Source organism: Plectropomus leopardus, chromosome 1 (genome assembly GCF_026936395.1).
Source record: "Plectropomus leopardus strain MGB_pleo_1.0 chromosome 1, ASM2693639v1, whole genome shotgun sequence".
Classification (NCBI taxonomy): Eukaryota; Metazoa; Chordata; class Actinopteri; order Perciformes; family Serranidae; genus Plectropomus; species Plectropomus leopardus.
In genome coordinates this window covers 41724320-41744150 of record NC_142176.1, presented here as the reverse complement: position 1 = coordinate 41744150, position 19831 = coordinate 41724320, and the positions used below count along the sequence as shown (strand labels likewise).

Here is a 19831-nt window from a genome sequence, read left to right as displayed (position 1 = left end):
GGCTTGTCTAGTTTTATTGGGGATATTTCTCCTAATAAACAGAGGGAGGGGCAGAGTGGGATGTGGCAGCCCATGATTAATGATAATGAGTCTGTCCAGAATAGATGAACAGGTGTGCAGTGCCAGGTAGCGTGAATGTAACTATCTATACAAGTTTGGGTGCAGTATGGACAGATTTCTGAAGAGAATCCCATTTTACACATTTTTTGACCAGTGAGGTGAGTTCTATGGAGGATTTGGTATTGTATGAGTTGCAAGTTAGCATTCTTTGTCATGAAATAGATATTTTTGCAGATTTGGTCCCAGAAGTCAGCATCAGGAGCAATGGAGAGGTCACTGTCCCATTTTCTGAAGGTATGGAGGGTGTTATATCAGTATGTGAGATTAGTTTAAAAATATTTGAGAGTGAAGAGTTTTTTTGAGGAGATGTTAAGCAGAGCTGAAACTGGTAGAGGATGGTCTGAATTTATATTTTTGGTTTTCAGTTTTGTTTAAATTGATGATTTAACTTGTAAGTATTCTAGAAATTGTTGGCTCCCGATGCCGAACTTCTGGACCAGGAGGGGGAATGGAACCAGGGTGTTATTGTGAAAGATATGTTTTAGGTGAGTGATCCCTTTATCAATCCAAGTGTGGAAGTTTAATGATTTTTTATTGCTGATGAAGTCAGGATTGTGCCAAATAGGGCAGAAATGTAAGGGAGCCATGGTAGATTTAGTAATTTTGTAAAATTTCCACCAGGCTGTCAGAGTGGATGATATTGTTGGATTCTTAAAACAGGGATGGTGTTTATGGTCTGGCTAAGAAATGATAAATCTGAGATCTGAATGTCCTTACCAACTGCCTGCTCTGTCTAACCATGAGTTATCTGACTGACTGGGGTGAGACCATTTACAGATGTATTCAAGCTGATTTGCAAGAGAATTATTGGTAGAAATTAAGTGCATCAAGTCCGTCCAGTGTTTTTGTTTTTTGTAGTGTGGCCTGTTTAATTCTTGGTGTCTTATTTTTCCAGTAAAACTTTGTTCTGGTTGAGTCTAGATGAGATGATGATTTGAACCAGGTAAGAGGTAGGTGAGTTGGGATCATTGTGAGTAGGTAATTGATTTTGTTTTCGGGGAGAATTGTCATTTTAACAGTTGCTATTCTGCCTAAAATTGAAAGTGGAAGGTTCATCCAACGAAGGAGATTGTCATTTATAGTTTTAAGTAGTGGGGTGAAATTAAGGTAGATCAACTCTGACAGCCTGGGGGAAATGTGGATATCTAAATATGTAATGTGAACTGTGCATAAAGGGATTGGGGTTGTGTGGGCTGCCACATCCAAACTGGTGTTATGTAATGGGAGTATGGAGGATTTGTTCCAGTTGATAGAGTAGTTGGAGATTGAAGAGAATGATTCAAAAACTTTGATTGCTTCCTGTAGTGATGATTGTGGATTCTGTATAAAAAGTAATATATCATCTGCGTATAGAGAGTTTGGATTCCTGTTATATGGGGGTTCTGGCGGATGGCTGCTGCTAAGGGTTCTCTGAAAATGGTGAACAGGAAGGGAGAGAGTGGGACCTTAGTCCCGCTGTGCAGAGTGAAGCTTTGAGAAGTTTGTCCATTAGTAATGACTGTGACTGTAGGTCAGGTGTATAGTGTTTTGACCCAGTTAATAAATCTGTGAAGGGTGTTTATTAGGAATAACAAGTTTACTTTTTCAAAGGCTTTTTCTGCATCTAAGGTGGCTATGATAGATTTTTGGTGATGTGAGGCTGAATAATGCATTAAATGCGTGTGTTGTTAGATGAGTTTCTGCCTTCGATAAATCCTGTTTGGTCTAGGTGAATTATTGATGGAGTAATCTTTTCTAGTCTATGGGTGGGTGCTTTAGTGATGATTTTTATATCTACACTGAGAAGTGAAACAGGACGGTAACTTGATGGCAGGGTTGGGTCTTTGTTTGGTTTGAGGAGGAGAGAGATTAGGGCACCTAACAACTATTTTTTTTACTGATTATTTTTTTGATTAATCAATTAATCTATTGATTATTTTCTTAATTGATCTTTTTTTTTTTTATTACTCGATTAATATAACAAGGAATTTACTGGAAATAGTATTTCAAAACTTGTCATCCTCTGCAGTGCATTATTCCCCGACAAAAAAATAGCCCAGTCTTAAATGATAATCTGTATTTTTCAATCTGATATAAAGTCTCTCCAAAATCAAATTACTGCAAGAGTTTGTTCCACTCAAGTAAAAGGAATGTAGTGCAATCTACATTTAGCAATCCAACAGAAAAATAAATAAAAAAATGTAAAATTCAAGTCACTTAACAAAACAGTTAATCTATTACAGTAACAAACCTCAAATCTAGCAGTCCAACAAAACATCTTACAGTAAAATAAGTGCAATTTGAATAACACTACAACTTTTCTTAACAGAAATAATTATAACTAGTCCATTCTTTCTGCATCAAAATAGTCCAGCCTTGACGTATTCGCGTAACCCATTACGTCAATGCGTCGCCCCAGCCCTAAGAGAGATTGCTGCTTTTTTTTGGAGTTTTTTTATTCAGGATATCATTTATTTAGAGTTTATATTGTCTTAATTTCTTCTGAGTTTCTTCTGTTGGGTTACTGGCATTAATGTTAAGTTGATTTTTTCTTCTAATCCAGCTTCATGTTTGTTTTCCTTCTTTTTTTTGTAAGCAGAGAATGATATGATTATTCCTCTCATGACAGCTCTCTAGGAAGGATGCCCACTCTTTTTGATGAGATTGAGTCTCTCATCAAGAGAGTCTCTCTTGATGGAAATAAATAGCATGTTTGTGCCTTGGGTCCTTCTCAGGCAACAGCAGGGGTTTAGTGCTTATGGAGCACACTGGAATGACCGTCCGCCACATTGTTTTTTCCATGTCAATATTTGCAATTCACACAATCCTGTCAAAATTAAGAAGAATCTTACTCATACAAGACATACAATAAAAACAAAGGAAATGCTCAAAATTGTCATATTGAAGTTTAAGGTGTGTTGATGGATTTACATCATCATCTCATGCAGTGACTAACATTACAACCAAACATGCCACCTTAAAAGTTGATCCAGTGAATTAAATGATTTTTACTGAGTCCCCAGCTGCTGCTCCAGGCTGCAAACTACTTTCATTTTGTAGTTTACTAATGTATGAAAAACTTGGCACAGTCTGAACAGTGATTAAAGCAGCCGCAGCTCAGCCCTGAGCAAGAGTGACGGTTCTCTTTTGACCAAACAGACTGCAGTAGCTCTTGCTCCTCCTCTTATACTGGATCAGTGGACTAGGTACCCCAACAGAGGTGTGACGAGAAATGGGAACGGTAAGGTGCCATCCACAACTTTTGATAATGGAAACGTTAAAGAGCATACTGAACTGAACTGAACTGACCAGAACTGAACTGGACTAGACAGAACTGAACTGACCCAGACTGCTTGGTGGAAACGGAGCCATATATAACGTTGCCTGCTGAGGACATAAAAAAAGCCTTTTCTGCGCAGGTCCACTGCACATGCTCAGGAGTGTTTCTCTTGCTGGATTTTACAGTCCCTGGGAAAGTCTTTCTTAAATTTTTAATTCACAACACAATAAGTTGAAGAAGTTTGAGCTGCCCTGTCAGAAGTCTTATCCTTGTCTCTTTTATAATGGTGGTCTAAGGGGAGAATGCCTTTTGGGCTACAGGGGATATTTTGGTTCTAATACTGCAAACAAATTGGCAACATCAAGCAGGACTGAAATCCTGAAGCCACATTAATCAGGTATTTTGGCCACTTAAGTGTAAGACTCCACAGCCATGGCTTCTTTCTTTTGTGTTCATATATTCAGGGAAGTTTCACTGCAAACCTGATTACATTCACACGGTTACACGCGAACACACCTGGAAGCTGCCCAGTATAACCAGTCTGATCTGTTGGCCATTGACCCAACCACTAAGCAGTAATGGAGAACATGTTGTCAAACACTGCTAATTCACAAATCCAGCAGATACAAGGCACATTAGCACTGTGTCTCTAGACCTGATGGATACATGCAGGTTCGATATCCACTCCCCTTCTAGCTCTGTTTTGGTCTCCAACTCCTGAAAAGAATATCTGTCTCTACAGCTGCTTATGTTCTACAATCCTCTCCAGCTAGACTCTGTCTGTCTGCTGTTTGCTGCTGAGCAAACAGCAGACAGTGGCTGTTTCAGAGACTGTTTGCTGAAAAACGCTGTTGCAACTGGAGACAATGTAGGTGAGAGCAATGAATGTGCAGTAAAACTAAGCCGTTAGCTACGAGAGGCTAAAATACTCCTTCAGGCTGATTGTTAATGTAATAATAGTGATTTTTGCATCTTTAGAGGAAATATTTGGGGCTGAGGTCAAGGAATGACTCCACAGCCAGTGTGATTACGATTAAAGAGACCAATATGTCTGTCAGCATACATGTGGCACAAAAGTACAGGATTAAAGCTGGAGTATAGAACTTTTGTCTCCCCCATCTGGCAGCGAGTCATTACACAAACAATGTCAACGTGTACTGAAAACATATGCCTGCAGGTAAGCTCCCCGCCCCCAGGAGCACTCTGTGTTTGACATTATTCGTTACTTTAAACACAGTCTTTAGTTTTTAGGGATCCCCTCAGGAGACTTTTCTTGGACTCTTAGGATTTTTCTCCATAGCTTCCGCCATACCAAGCAGCAACCTCAAAGTCTGTAAAATGAAGCCAACACAGAAGTACCCAAACCTGCAGCTCCTTTAATGTCCACTAGAGGCTGGCTCCATAACAGAGTAAATCCTCATTATCCCCCATGTTAAAATGCCCAACTTTACAGCAGAACAAAAAATGTTTACAGCCTGGAACAAAAAACAGTTTGGGGCACTTTAGGTAATTTCAACGTTAATGAAAACTGTACAGGGGGTGCTTTTTTTAAATAATGTACCTGTTTACATTTTATTAAGACTTAAAGTTATATATATTTAAGGGCAGGGCCTCTTGAGAGAAAGTCTGTCTGCGAGTCATCGCCATAGTCTGAGTCAGATCTACCCCTCCCTCCTCCATAGCTCCATCCTCTCGTCCAAAAAAAACAAAATGGCAATAGTGCTTCAAAACATAACAGCAGCTATGTTCATTATTAATACAGTCTATGCATCACACTCCTATGCATCCCTATGGTCCCTCCACCCTTGCTTTAAAGAAAAAAAATCTGGTTCAAACTGTCATCATACATAGCATCAGAAGGAAATATCACAATCAAACATCTACAGATGAAGCATTGATAACAAAGTGGAAAACAGCGCCAAACAGAAAAAGATGACAAAAATTATTTATAATCTTAAGTAAAATAAATTCATTAATCTCCTACAGTGGATTCAGAAAGTCAGTACCAAAAGTCAGGTATAAGCAGACATACAAAGAGCTTTCCCTGGCAGCGATAGGCTTAATCAGCATTGTGTGAACTCATTTGACAGGGGTTTGAATATAACGGACGTTCATTTATATGTAAAAGTCCTGCACCCCAGTTTGAAATGGACTGGATATAATCCAAACATACTCTTTAATGACCAGAGCCAAACTGAACAAAAGTCAAATCCAGACACCTGTGTGTGCAGCTCACTGCAGATGCCATTTGTATTTTCCTCAAAGAAGATATTGCACAGCGAGTAAAGGCCAACTGCTTTCGAGAGAAAAGAACACAGGTAAGAAGCTCTATTCCAAAACCCATATCCATCCTGTGCTGCAAAGCTCTCCGTCACAAATCCCAGTCTGATATGGCAGTGGGCATGCTGGGGACTCCCTGCCAAGACTAAAGATCAGCTTCTTTTTGCCAGCAGATGCGAGTCACAGCAGGAGAGGGCCACAGACACACAGGGTGGGCGAAGAGAGAGGAGAGGTACAAGAAAAGAGGAAGGACAGGAAGGAAGTGGGAGAGAGATGAGAAAGTTTGGAAGCACAACAGATTGTCATCCACCTCCTCCCTGCCATCCTCTGTTTGTCTATGTGCTCCATCTCTGTGTCAGAGCTCTCCACCAGTATTTCCTCCCTCCTTTGGTCTCTGGCTCTCTCTGTGCATGAGCCCTTCAGGGCTGATGGACTGATTGGACTCACATGTCCCCAATTTTGACTTTGATCATTGCTGATGACAAAATCCAGTCCTCTCTCTCTCTGTCTTTCTTTCTCATCCTCTGTTACACACATACACACACACACTTCCTGTTGCCCCTCCCTGGTCCTGTGTCAGAGCAGAGATAAATGAGGAGCAGGAAAAGGGCCCTGCTCTCCGGAGATTTGAGGGTGAATTTGGACCAGCCGAGGCGACAGCAGAACTCAGCTTTTCCATTTTCTTTTCAGTCCGATATTCTTCCATTTATCTTTATTATGATAAGCTGTAGGTGGACTTTTCTTGGACACTCTCTGATTTCTCAAGAATGACTTTCAATAACTCTTACGCCCCAGAGAATGAGCATGATCATATACGCTTTAATTTCAATCAAGGATGGGCAGATGGATGTGAAATGCATGCAAATTATCAACCCTGATGAATCTGGCCTGAACCCTGTACTCAGAATAAAAACACGGCCTGCTGCCACATGCCAAATATTCATGTTTTTGAACCAGTAACAGGATTTTGACACCAGAGATCAGGGTTTGTGTCCTGTTTCCCTAGCCCCTTCTCATTCCATAGATGTCAGATACTGCCACTTTTGCAGTGCTTTTGGCTTGAGATTTCAATGCCCAAAGCCACCTTTCATGTCTGCATGATACGCTGTTGGATGTCGTCAGCTGAGAAAGCAGCCAGACAGAACTCTTCCCAGTGTTATTATTCACCACTGGACGGATGGACAGCACCTACTGTAGCAGCGTGATACACTGCTGGAAGGCATCAGGTTAAATCACTGCCCATAACAACGTAATAAAAAGACCACTAAGGTCCCTATAGGGCACGTGGACGGATCTAACAAACCCAGACTTTAATGCAGGAGTATGGTAGTGTTCACTTCCTGTCTAATGTCATTTTTGTGGATCCATTTGGAAGTTACATTCCTCCCATCAACGCCACTTTCAGCCATTTGGCATGGATGCAGACAGTTTCACCTTTAGCCTCCTCGCACAAAAACTGTGGCCACCTAAAAAAAAAAACTGAAGTAATTTTCAGATTTGAATAACACTTCTGTTTTAAAGCCTTCCACACTCAGAAATGAGACCCTTTATTGTAAAAGCAGAATCATTTGGAAATGATATTGTAAGATAATATGTACAGTTAACTATTTACACCAACTGCCAATGTAGCCTATATTTCTCCCTTGTCCTACTGAATAAGGTAATCATGGCGTCATTGCACAAAACAGATTTGCTTACTTTAACTTTATGACAATTTTTAGGAGACAGGGGCTGATCTTACATGGTACATGATTGATCAGTCCCACCTTAAAGGCCCATAAGTATAACTGTGTGTTCTTAACCTTAAATTAATCAGTTTACATCTATATAGGGAGTATCAAGCAGACAGGCCAGGTGCTGTACGCCATATAATAACACTGCGACCTGTTCTGTCCAGCTGCGTTCTCAGCGAACACTGTCCAGTGGCATTTCATGCAGATATAAAGGGTGGCTTTTAGCATAGTAATCTTATGACAAAAGCATTGTCAAAGCTGTGGTATTTGACAAATATGGATTGAGAATGGACTGGTATATCAGCAGCCCTTTTAGTGTGTTGACTATTTCTTTGACATACAGTAAACTGTTAAGAGTGGTTTTGAGACTTCAGCATCTAACTGCATTTATGAAACATCGCCTTTATGGCAACCAGGTCAACCACAGATCAAACAGTATCACAAGACTGAATGAGACCTTTCAGTCGGGCTTTTTGGATGGTACTGATTTGTTTTTGTAAATGTTATGCTTCTCAATGCTTGACTGAGCTGACGAATGTCACAGTGGCACAAAGGAAGCAAAGAGTTTGTATTATGGACAGATCACCACACGGACGAGACTGAAGAGAGAGAAACGCAGTACATTTTTATCAGGTTTAACACCTGAAATACTTTCATACAGGAACTGTCATGTAGTTAAATGAAATACACACTCATTTGGAAGTGTAACAACATACAAGTGAAGAACAGTAAGCAACTGAGGAATTAGGCTTCTCCCCTGACCCCTGACCCTATTCAGATTAGCATAGGCACAGACGACCATTTTTACATCAGTGAACTGAGCAGTTCAGCTGAGTGTGAGTCTGTCTCTGCAGTGTCCAGTAAACACAAAGAAGCTGGGGGAGGAAATGGATGACCATCCAAATTAATATTCCTGGAAAATCTTTTCAAAACCCAGGAGAGAAAAAGTGTGGCGTGATGCACGACACAAATACTGTAACAGTGAAAGGAGGTAGCAGGTGCAGGCTGTAAAACCGTCAAGCATTAATTAGCCAACTCTAGGTAAATGAGATGGTCCACCCACCTATGTTCTAACACCTGACATTTAGGTAAATTAGTCAACATTAAATGCCATTCCTCAGCTGCTCAGATTGAGTGTGAAGGATGAGAAAAGCTGTGGCTGAAGGTATACTGTTTCATAAAACCTCTGGCCCTGCCTCATAACCAGGTCTTAGCCATTTCTGAAAAAAAAAAAAAAAATATATATATAAAAATATATATATATATATATATAAATATGTTAATCCTGCCAGAGTGTTCTGTCCTGAATACCATATTTTTTGGCGTCAGAGGTGGTAGACGCAAATATTAAAAGTTTTTGCAAGAGGGTGCTAAACATAAGCGTTTGTAAAGGCTCTGAATCAGAGTGACAAAGCACTGTGAAGCCGAAGCCCAGAAACAGCTATTTATCTCCTACAAATTTGGCATTTGAGATTAATATTGATAAGATTTGGTGTTTCTATTATACAGGTTAGAGACAGTGGACTATCTCTGGAGCAGCTCTCCTCCCGTCAAATGTCAATTCATCATCTGCCCTGTTAAAACAAGCCAAAACATCAGCAGCAGCTAAAATCCGACACCCATTAAACGGTCCTAACAAACTCACACATACACAGAAACTATAATTTTAACTCTAATAACTCTATAATTATACTTGTTAAGTAACATTAGCCATGTGATGCTAACAGTTAGCCCTGTCACTTTGTGTGTGGGTGGATTTTCACCAACTGTCCCTGGCATGTATCTCACACTACCTCAACAGTAGTCCAGTGTTTCCAGAAAAAAAAATCTAAATCTAAAAACTGTCGTTTTTTTATCTTTGTTTGTGTGTCCCTTTTTTTTCTCATTCTGTGTCCCCTCGTTCAATTCAGACATTTTGCAGGTCTGTGTACGCAGCAAAGGGACACTAATGATGAGTTATTTATATCCCTCAGCAGAAGATAATTGATGAGTTGATCCAGTCAGACCTGAGTGAGTGACTGCAAACTTTTAGACCCAACACAATGAACAGTTAAGTTTCACTTTCAGTGCGTCTGGTGTACTGCCACTCCGTCTGTAACAACAGCACACGCTGCACTACGAGCATGTGGTCTAGTTAATGACTGCATGTATATTTTAACTTTTTTTCTTTTTTTCCTTCTTTCTTCTTTTGTTGTTTTTTCTTTCTTTCTTTTGTATTTATTGCATTGTTTTTCTTCAAATGTTTTTGGTGATTTTTAAAGAAAATTTGAACATTTTTGGAGATTTTTGTTTTCTTTAAATTTTCTGGCAATTATTTTAGAATTGTCTTTTTTTCTTAATATTTTTAAAGAAAACCAAAGGTTTTTAAATTTGTCTTTAAAGAGATTCAGCAATTTTTTTCTTCTTTTTTAAAACATATTTGAAAACTGCTTTGGAATGCATGTTTTCTTTCAAGAGGGAGGGGCAAGTAGGGGAGCTATGTGCAGCTCTACAATTAAGTAAGATCTGATCCATTTTAAATAGTAAAACTAAAATTAAAATCGATTTGCGCTAGTCAATGCTGATATTGTGGTAGGCCATCACAAATAAATTATTATATCGAAATCAAATACCTACCTTAAAAAAAACTATATTCGAAATCCTATATTCAGGTCATACCCCCAAAATGTACATTCTATCTCCCTTTTTGTTTAACTGCATTTAAGTTGTAAATGTGTAAAATCACTAAGTAACATTTCTGAAACTCCATGGCAGCTCACTGTGATCTATCCCATCTTTCTAATCCCTTTCAAATAAAATCTGTTTTGTTGACATGGAAGAATTTTTTATGATCTATTAACCATTCATTAAAAAAGCTATTAAGAGATGCATTGCTGATAAAAATAATTATGGGTTGCATCCCATGGGAATTCATCACCAGTATCAGTACCAGATTTCTTATTACAACAGAACAAGTAGGAACACCAACACTAGCAAACATTTGACTTGCACTAGAACTCAGAGCCGTATACAGAGGCATACAGAAGGCTTTAAACAGAGAGATTTTCACAGGCTGCGTACACATACTAAATTTACGAGCCAACATGTTACCACAGCACTGTCTGAGTATATCCCTATCATCTGAGAGACCACTGCTGATGTAATGGCCCAGGTATTTTATCTCATCTAGGGCTGCACCTAACGATTATTTTTTTATCGATTAATCTATCGATTATTTTTTCGATTAATCTATTGATTATTGTCTTGATTGATCTAACTATTGTTTTTTTTATTACTCAATAAATATAACAAATTTACTGAAAATAACATTTTAAACTTAATACACTGCAGGGCATTATTCCCCAACAAAAAGTAGCCCACTCTGATATGTGAGTGCTGTATTTTCATATTTATATGCACATATTCCTCTCATTTATGAAGTTATACAAGCTCCTGCACAGCTGACAAGCCCATCCTGTAAATATTTCAAAATAAAATGCATTGTATCAGCAACTGATAGCATTCTGTCCACAGAGACGCAGTCAGATAGCTTTTGTTTTGAAAGGGAAGCAAGGAAGTTGAGGTAAAACAAACATCTTTGTATTTCCTCATCTTTGTGACAGAGAGAGACTTTAAACTGCAGTATAAAGTAGTATAGTCAATAAACGTGAGCATCACACATAAAAAAACGTCAAGCCACCGTTTCTCTAGATGTGCTGCAGCTGACAAGCGCTGAAGGGCGAACAGTGTGCACGCTCTAACTTGATACACAAGCACCAAAACAAAAAACAACACACTCCACGCTGCTCACGCTCTCATTATGCGTGCTGTGTGAAACAGTGCGATGCATCGACACACGTTAAGTGAAGCGATATGTTCACGTAATCGATTATGTTGATTACATTGATTTACTTTGATTACACTGATTTACTTCGACGCGTCGCCCCAGCCCTAATCTCATCAAACACCTAAGAAGCTGTACCAGACAAGAGGAAGTCAGGGAATACCAATTTTCTGTCTTTTTTACTTCTGATAATCATGATATTACCTTTATTTTTGTTATATTTGATGTCCAAATCCATGCCATACTGTAAACAGACTTTCAATAACTGTTGAAGTCCAGCTCTATACGGAGACAAAATGATCAAATCATCTGCATACATAAGGTGATTGATTAGAGAGCTACCTACCATACATCCAGAGTCACGTCTGCTCAATTGTATTGACAACTCATCCACATAAATATTAAATAAGAACGGAGATAAAATGCCCCTCTGTCGTGCATGCATCAATAAAACAAACAAACACTGTGGAATTTTGCCTGTGATATTTGTCAAGGATTTCCTTTAAAGCAAAAATGCACATATCAGTGCCATGTTCACGTTTAAAGCCAAACTGATTATCAGTAGTGCAGATGTACCGCTCTAATCCAGACAAGAGAACTCTCTCCAACACTTTGGATAAAATACTGGCCAGGGCTATGGGCCTGTAGTTGTCTGAGCTGTTCAGTTCAGCAGATTTATCTTACAGTAAATAACAGGCACTAGTATGACAGATAACATAGGGTCTGGCAGGATTCCATGGAATAAAAAACCTGTGATACACAAAGCTAACAAAAGACAAAAGACATGTTTTTACTAGCAAATTTTAAGTGCTCTGCAGTTATGTTATCAATGCCGCACACCTTATTATCTTATAGCTTAAAGACTGCTTCTTGTATTTTTTGAGAAGTAACAGTCGCACCTGGATTTCTCTCTGTGCTTTCCACTCTAAGTGTACCACTTTTGATACAATTAAATAGATTATAATAATGTTTTTGCCACAGAGCCACTTACTCCATCAATGTTTGTCAGCAGAGAGGCCTTGCATTTATTCAAGGCTCTTACCTCCTTCCAAAAATCATTGTAGCTATTATTTTGCCACTTCCATGCAAGTGAGTCCGACCTCAGTGCGTTCTCATTCTTTTTACAATTCATAGCACAGCACACTATGGCATTGATGGTAGCTCAATGTCCCCCAATAAAGTGTCAGTCTGAAAACTGTGTTCATTAAGATCCTTCTTTGTCAAAATTGACCAGTCCACTTTCTCTGCATTTGTATTATTCTTTACAGATGTTAACATGGGTAGATTATCAACATTTAAAACTATAGACATGGTCGGTAGTGGCCAGTTCATAGTCAATCTTCATGTCCTCTATAGAGTCATGTGCATCAGCTGTACATATACAGTGGTCAAGCCATGAGGTTGTATGCCAAGCTTCACTGATATAAGTATAGTTAATGTCAGGCATGAGCACCTTACTAGAGAAGACTAAGCCACCATCAGAGCAAAACTGCATTAGGTGATTAGCAAAAAGAGACTTAGCATCAGACAGATCAGCGTTCACGTCTCCCACAACATAAATACAGGTGGAGGCATTGTCCTGAATATAAGACATTATACAGGCCAATCTACTGAGGCCAATCTACTGAGGTATTCATCCTATCATCATTATAAATAATCAGTTAAAGTGAAGTTACAGTCCAACACAAACTTGATGAAACCAGTGACCAGAGAGAGATATCATTTTCACTCTCAGTATGGTCACCTGCTCCAGAAAATACATGGACCGCAAATGGTAAACGGACTGCACTTGTATGGCACTTTTCTAGTATTTTGACCCCTCAAAATGCTTTCACACTACATTCACCCATTCACACACACATTCACACACTGGTGGCTGAGGCTACCATACAAGGTGTCACCTGCTGCTCAATAATCATTCACAGGCACTCACACTCCGATGGCACCTGGCATCTTGGCATCTGGGGCAAGATGGGGCTCAGTATCTTGCTCAAGGATACTTCGACATGTTGACTTGAGGCGTCAGGGATCAAACCACTGATCTTCCAATTAGAGGACGACCCGCTCTATCTCTGAGCCACAGCATCGAAACTGCACAAGCTAATTCTCTCAACAACAAACTGATGTCTACAGTGATGCAAAGAAAACTGACTCAACAAGGTGAAACCTATAATGGAAACCACTTTGTCACCCACAGATGCTCTAAAAACCAGTCATTTTAAAATCAAATCAACAACAGTTGAAATTAAACACTGAGTGGCGAGACGAGGTGAACCTGTGGGTGTTTCTCTTTGGGGCTGTGTGTATATCATGAGTGTTTCCAGGCTCTCTCACACAAGCATTATAAAATTAGCTAGCACTAATTCCTGTGGAAATGCTTGCATGGGTGAAGTAAATCCACGCAAATTTTTTGTGCCCGAGTTCATCTCCATCGGCAACCGAGCTAATAAGCTTATTCACATGCTCCATCGGACCTGCTTATTTAGTGGTCAGCTGAGCAGAGGTGAGGACATAAGCAGGGTTTAAATTTCATTTTTTTTATTTTTTAAATAACTATTTTTATCACCCAAGCCCACTTGCTCCTGAATGACATGATATGAATGAAATTAGTACAATCCTGACAGCTAAATGCCAAAGGGAAGAAACAGACTGGACAGATAAAATAGAAAGAAGCATGGAGAGCTACTGTGATTGACTAGTGTTAGCATGTTACCAGTTTGCTAGCTTGCCAGCTACAGTCATCTGTCATATAGCGACCATTCACCACATCACCAAGCTTCTTGAACCAAATATTTCTTGCTTTTATACCACATAAGCTGCCTCATGGCTGTCGAGCATGAAAGAGCTAAACAAAAGAAAGAAAAAAAACCTCAGATGAAGAAGTACTTCATCTTGTCATTAGGAATTTCAGGATTCTAATAATGTACTCCTTTTGTAGGGTTTTTCTAAGTTTCGACGGACACTTTGTTTGAAGGGATCTGCACAACAACGACACAACACTGTCATAACCATGACATTACTCAAGGACATGAGGGACTCTTTATGAATGCGCATGACAGGTGTCATTAAGTGTCATTTGGTTAATTATGCTGGCTTGAATACAAAATTGTGATTGTCTGAGATATCTCTGTTATGACCAGGACAACATAACATTTCATAACAGTTCTCATTAAGTTTGATTCATTCAGTTATATGTCATTTTTAGGGCAAACTTGACTTTGTTTGAAATGTCTTTGTTATGACACACTAATCAGAATGACATAATCTGTCATAAACATGACATAGCGGGCCTAATTATCAAACTGAACAAAACTATTTAGCTTTATGTTTTAATATTACATTGAGCTGTCATATGTGGTTGATTGTGACATTGGTTGTGATAAGACTAGTATAACTATGCCATAAATATTTTCTTTGACTTTTTATTAATGTGTCATTAAGTGTGTTTACTCTATCAAATGAGTTTATAAGAGTGTCATGAACATTTTCCTTGACCTCAAGTAAAATGGTACATTTTGACCTTTTCATTAAGATGTCATTAAGTGTTATTATACTTTCAAATAGTTGATAACAGTAATAACAGGATCATGAATATGTTCTATGACCTCAAATAAAGTGGTTCAATTGGAACTTTTCAGAAAGATGTCATTAAGTATTATTACACTGACAAATGAGTTTATAGGAGTGTCATGAATATTTTACATGACCTGTAGTAAAGTGGTACAGTTTGAATTTGTCATTAAGTGTTATTACATTAACATATGAGTTTAAAAACCCGAACAAAAGCATAAGTCAAGAGATAGTTTTTCCTTTACATTTTTAAACAAAATCTACACACAGTGACTCAGGATTGTCATGAGCTTTATGGCGCCATATCTCCAACTTGTAATTCTGCCATGCAGAGTCAGTGTGTTGAGAATGAGCACCAATCTCTGGGTATACAAAGTTTCTTCTATGGCAGACACAATACTGGGCATGTCCAATGGGAAAGATGCTCCTTTTAGGCACTGCAGCCAGCAGTGATGATGGATGTTCTGGGTCTGATATGTTGGCGAATTTGCCGTTTACGGGTATGCCTTGAGCGGTCCCTGACAAGCCCAAGACAAAAGGCAAAATCAGCCACAATGGTACTGAAATTAAAGAGAGACAAAGACTATAAATATTTCCTCTACCTGTGTGGTATATATGCTAAAATTAAGTCAGGGGTCTCAATTATTTGTAAGTTAGATTCTTCTGTTATTTTAACAAGATTAAAAGGCAAGGACTTAAGCAAACATGAATAGAATATTTGGCCTGCATCGTCGTAAAGGCTTTACTTTGTATCAATTTGTAGTCAACTTATTGCCTTTAATCTTATAAAAATAGGTTTACATGTCACTTATTTGTGAAAATAAGGACTCATCAAAATCTGTCTCATCATTGCTCGATTTGTAATTTTAAAACAATTGGTTATTATTTGTCAATAATATTTAATCATTTCTCTGAAATGAAAATATCCATTGGTTAATCCTTGGAATGCTTCTTACAGTGTCCGGTTAATTCAATGTGGCCTGGATCGTATAAAAGACAGACAAATTAGCATACCGACTTTCTTTGGCTATTCACGTGCTTTTGTTCCTTTTTTCAGCCAATCAGCTGCACGTTAAAGAGGAACCACAAACTTAAGCAGCCGCTCCTGCATTTAAAGTAGGGGAGTTACTATTACTGCTACTTCTGAAAGCTGTGTGTGTTTTCATCATTGAATGAAGATGGAGAAGGAAAAATGCACTGCAGAAGAACTAAATCGGGGCTGTTACAGCGCAAATCTTTGGCAGTAGTTCTTGAAGAAGCCAGAAGCGTCTGGTCATGTCGACGCCGATCTCACCTCTGATTCTGAACCCAGACTAGGATATGAAACTGAAGAAATCGACGGGAGCAAAATGCTATGGAAGAAGAACAGAGAATTCTCTCTTGGAGACACAGTTGTGTAGCCGCAAACTTTCTCCAGAGCTAATGTACAACATACGGATGGATTCTCTAACGGCTGAAAGAGAGTGGCAGGACATGAGAATAATTGGACACCTTGAGATGAACAGGCGTACAGTAGTTACTTCTGAGATGACTACATCCACCAAGAAGCCTGCGATAAAAAGAAAGCATCCCCGAACTTGTTATCTGATCGGAGGCAATGAAGTCTGCAGGAATACTTTTCAGTTTCTTACGGGGTGAGTTTTCATTAACGTCCAAGTAATCTACGTTACATGTTCATTCAAAGTCACATACAGGGATTGCAAACTGTTTTTCATGCTAGAAGCTATCTTTTAATAATCCACTGTGAGTTTCATTAATACCCAAGTTATCTAGCTAACTAGTTCAATATTGTCATTTTAAAATGCAATGATAATTACTTCGGAACTGTGAGCATCTGCTATTAATTTAAATAACACACCAACCTGATAATGTGTTTGAATAATGTGTGAATAACACACCCATGGGTACATGAATAAAGTATTGGCTGTCCTCGTGTACGCTAACAGATGTCACTGATGGGTAGACCGGTCGGGGGTTGGATTTAGCAGGTAGCAACCACTGTTACCTGGCTCCCCAGGTAGGTGAGAATCTTTCAGAAACTTTGAGGCTGGATTTCTCACAAAACTAGTTTGAGGAGTGCCTACATTCAAATGGCTACATCTTCTTCAATTATTTTCAGATTTCCATGTGTTAGACATTGTTGGAGAGGTTAGAAACTACACTTTCAGAATCTGTAAATAACTCAAAATGCCCCTCGGGCAACGTGTTCCTGATTTTTCCATGGCTGAACACACAGACACACACACACACACACATACTTTCCACTCTGTGGAAAGAAAGAATTCCACAGCAAATTAACTACCAGATTTCAGAAAACACGGAGGTCCCCAGGTAATACTAATCCCATGCAAATGGAGTTTTAGACAGAACAAAATGTTTGAAAAGTTGAAACCACAACTGGTGGCAGCTGTGGTGAACCATCTAAACCACTCAGCGTGGTAAAACAACTGACAATCAACAATTCAATAAATGTTTATTGTGATCTTAAATTATATATTTACTAAATTGCTGATTCAGGCTATTCTCACTAACAGTTTGTACATTTTCTTATGAAAAATAAATGCACCCAAATTTGTACATATCCCACATATCCCAAAGGCTGCGATCATATGCACTATGCACTGACGGGAGTAAATTAGGAAGCAGTGACGTGGCCATGCTGCTGTGGTCACAAAACCTCAGGACTTTTCCCCAGAGACGTGTTCCGAACCATGTGAACATTGAGTGAACTCTGATCATTTTAAGGTACGTCCTCACCATGTTTCTTCCAAACCTAACTACAGTAACTTTTCTTGCCTTAACCTAACTAATTTGTATAATAACATACAAACCGCTGTGCATGCTTTTTTGTAGGATATCATACAAACCGGTCTATGAGAATATGCTGGTTTATTGATTTGATTTCAACCTTTCAAACATTTTGACCTGACAAAAGTCCAACTAGGATCAAACTGTTTATTACTATGTCATGTAAACTTTCTGTGTCATGCCTCCCTTGGAAGCCAAAAAAATGCTACACACACCATGCTCACATGAATATAGCTTTAATCAAAAGCAATAATACTGAGGAAACTGAAAGGAACATGAACTGAGTGTTTTATTTTCACACTCTAAGTTTCTGGTATGAAAAATGAAATGCAACTTTTCCAAAACTGCACTCTTTGTCTTTACCAAAAGCCTCAGATTCACAGAGCTTTTTCACAGCAGACATTTTTAGTAGAACTACAGATGGAGAGACTAATATTAACAATGCTTGTTTGTTTTTTTTCCATGCTTTATTAGTGTTCCAGCTATTATAATGCAGTGCAGCTTTTCATATTATTACTTAAACCTGTCTTTGAATGGCCAAATATCTGCTGTGGAAAAGGTCCATTTAACTTTCATGTCATATTTCCCTCATGTGTGCCTAGTTTGGGAATCACTGTTTTTCTCTTTAGGCATTACTAACGACTTTATTAATGATTCCACTGCTGATGACTTGATAGGCAGAGAGATCTTTGCACCTAGCAACCAAAAGCACCACTTATCAATGGTTTATAACTTAGTGATTATTATCATCTTAACTTATCCAAAGAAAATGGTTTATTAACTATAAATTAAGTATGTTATAGTTACGTATGGGTAAAAATGTGCCTTGTCGGAAAGTGGTACCAAAATATTGAGGTGAGGTGAGGTGAGGTTATCTGTATCCAGCATGATGCACAGTGTTCCATATCTGAAGGAAAAACTACAACTCCACACAGAGACGGTGAATCGCTGGGTGATTTAACCCTTTGAAACCTGGACTGACATCACTTTTCTTGTGCTGCGGTCAGGGGAAAACCTTCAAATCCGGTGCAATTTCTTTATTTTTTATTTTTATTTATTTGTGCTTTGCTTTGAAAACGTGCGGTAAAAAGGGTTTGACCAACTTGGAAAGAAATGTTCTGCAAATTAAAACAAAAGTTAATTTGTGAAATTAAATACAGAAAAACTATAGGCTTATTATAATTATCAGAATCATATATTTGAAATTATTTTATGGAATTATTATTATGCACTATTTCAGGCTTTTTTAACAAAAAAAATCATCGTTTTGTGCTAATTTTCAGGTAATTTTCTTGTACTTTTCCCCTTTATTTGGCAGATTTCTTTTTAAGCTGCTGGTCGCCTTCTGTCCATTTTTTTTTTTTTAATCAAGCTAACTCAGGTTCCAAAGGGTTAAACGGACAGAAAAGTGCGCTGAGCTGAACTCACTTTCAAGTCTCGCTCTGAGTCCGTGCAGTATTAGTACAGGTTATACTGCAGTATTTTGCTTACAAGGGTGTAAAAAGTAACAAAAGGTGAACGCTTACCTTGTACGTCGTCCTGGGTTCCCTTCCACTCACAGTTTTTTAATCCCCTTGCCTTGTTGTCCTGCTGTCCCGCTGTCCTCTTTCTGTCTTTCTGTCCTCGGTGATTGGCTCCTAATGTCGCTCCATGGCTCCGACTCTTTGGGCGCACCGTGGCTGGTGGAGCAGCCCTGCCTGCCGGGGAAAAACTTCCCCGCAAAGTGTGGCTGTGGGGACGGAGGCAGAGGGGCAGTGAAGGGCAGGAGGAGCGCCGAGGGAGGGAGAGGCGTGAGAGGCAGCGAGTGCCTTCTAAACCTGATCTCCCGGAGCGAAACCCGACTGCCGCCGCGCTGAAATTCAATCTGAGGCGACAGACACTCAGCGCGGCTCCGAGCAGCACATCTCCAGCCCGAGCTGACACGGAATCACCGGAGAGAGCGGGGAGGTGGGGGGAGGAGGAGGAGAGGGAGGAGGAGGAGGGTCCGTGTAGGTATCTTTTGGTCACTGGATTTTTTCATTCAAAAACGGGTATTTAAAAAAAAAGAGTGGTTATTGGATTTAAAAATTCAAAAATTAAAATTGAAATACAACGCATTTTCTTTTTCGTGGTCAAAAGGGAAAAGCGAAATTTATTTATTTTTTTCTGTTTAGTGTATCAAAAACAAAATCACTCAGAATCAGAAACGAAAAAAAGGCTCTTTTTTTCAGTTTATGTGACCGGATGTGGTCATAGCGA

General features: G+C 39.0%; 1 protein-coding gene across 5 annotated transcripts in view; it reads right to left on the bottom strand.

Annotated features, from left to right (window-relative positions):
- LOC121942216 (SH3 and multiple ankyrin repeat domains protein 2-like) overlaps positions 1 to 19498 on the bottom strand; it is a 337093-nt gene extending 317595 nt beyond the window's left edge. For all 5 annotated transcript variants that reach the window (XM_088081324.1, XM_088081305.1, XM_088081308.1 and 2 more), the window contains exon 1: positions 19120 to 19498. The gene's annotated coding sequence lies outside the window, so the exon portion shown is untranslated. The remainder of the gene's footprint in view (positions 1 to 19119) is intronic.
- Positions 19499 to 19831: the final 333 nt, after the last annotated feature.